This window comes from Medicago truncatula, chromosome 7 (genome assembly GCF_003473485.1).
Source record: "Medicago truncatula cultivar Jemalong A17 chromosome 7, MtrunA17r5.0-ANR, whole genome shotgun sequence".
NCBI lineage: Eukaryota > Viridiplantae > Streptophyta > Magnoliopsida > Fabales > Fabaceae > Medicago > Medicago truncatula.
In genome coordinates, this window is record NC_053048.1 from 14,553,931 (window position 1) to 14,555,582 (window position 1,652).

General features: G+C 40.3%; 1 non-coding gene across 1 annotated transcript; it reads right to left on the reverse strand.

Moving 5' to 3' along the window:
- Positions 1-698: 698 nt before the first annotated feature.
- On the reverse strand, positions 699-805 carry LOC120577226 (small nucleolar RNA R71). The gene has a single exon (XR_005643301.1). It is a non-coding gene; the product is annotated as a small nucleolar RNA R71 (small nucleolar RNA).
- Positions 806-1,652: the final 847 nt, after the last annotated feature.

A 1,652-nucleotide genomic window follows, 5' to 3' on the forward strand; every position in this document is an offset into this window, starting at 1 on the left:
TTTAATTGAATTTATGAGATATTTTGATGAGGCCTGCGTGCCAAGACTTTTTATGATGTTGAATTAATTCCGCTGCTATTTTGTTGATGAAGGATAAATTATTATTTATCTATTTAAGATTTTTAAGAAGTGTGATATCTCGTTTATGAGATGTTTTACTCTGATTATTTTATGAAATTTTTATGTTAGGAAAATGGGGTGTTACACTTTGTGTTACCATTAACTTCTTGGGTTCTCGATTTCTTATGCGAAGAAGTAAAAGTCTCGGAAAATTTATTCCTGAGATTGAAAGATATTTGCATAAGAAAAAGAGAGAGGCACAAAATAATATTGCTATGGCTGAACGCACTCTCAAAGAGTATGCTACTCCTTCAACGGAAGAGGCACAAGCTATTATCGTGTACCCGACGGTTGAGGGTAACAATTTCGAGATCAAGCCTGCACTACTCAATTTGGTGCAGTAAAATCAGTTTTCTGGATCACCCACTGAGGATCCAAATCTCCATATTTCTTCCTTCCTTAGACTCAGTGGCACTATAAAAGAGAACCAAGAAGCCGTAAGACTTCATCTCTTTCCCTTTTCCTTAAGGGATAGAGCTAGCGCTTGGTTCCATTCCCTAGAAGTCGGTTCCATCACTTCATGGGATCAAATGAGGCAAGCATTCCTTGCCCGATTCTTTCCCCCCTCTAAAACCGCCAAACTAAGAGACCAAATCACGCGGTTCAATCAAAAAGATGGGGAGTCTCTCTATGATGCGTGGGAGCGCTTCAAGGAAATGCTTAGGCTTTGTCCCCACCATGGTTTAGAAAAGTGGCTCATAGTCCACACTTTTTATAATGGCCTAACTTATACTACTAAGATGTCTGTTGATGCAGCTGTAGGTGGAGCACTAATGAATAAGAACTATACGGAGGCTTACGCATTGATTGAAGACATGGCTCAAAATCACTACCAATGGACCAACGAAAGAGCCATCACTGCCTCTACGCCCTCCAAAAAGGAGGCAGGTATGTACGAGGTCTCTGATTATGATCACCTTGCTGCTAAGGTTGATGCCTTAACTCAAAAATTTGAAAAAATTAATGTTAATGCTGTCACACCTTCTCCTACATCTCCTCCTTGTGAAATCTGTGGTATATTTGGTCATATTGGTGTTGATTGTCACTTAGGTAGTGCTACTAATAGTATTGAGCAATTAAACTATGCCCAATACAACCAAGGAACGAGGCCAAATCAAAACTTTTACAAAAACCCTCAAGGTTCCTATGGGCAAGTAGCACCACTTGGCTATACAAACAACCAGAGGGTGGCTAAGAAATCAAGTTTGGAAATTTTGTTGGAAAATTGCATGATGAATCAAAATAAACAACTTCAAGAACTGAAAAACCAAACAGGATTTCTGAAGGACTCTCTCTCCAAACTCACTACCAGGGTTGATTCTATCGCCACACACACTAAAATGCTCGAGACCCAAATCTCCCAGTGGCCCAACAAGTGGCCACCTCTTCTCAAACACCGGGAGTCTTTCCTGGTCAAATCGAAACAAACCCCAAAGCTCATGTTAATGCTATTTCTCTTGGGGGTAGTAAGTTAGAAGAGACCGTTGTTAAAGCCAAAAGTGTCAAGGGAGAGAGTGCTAAGCTTCTAGGTG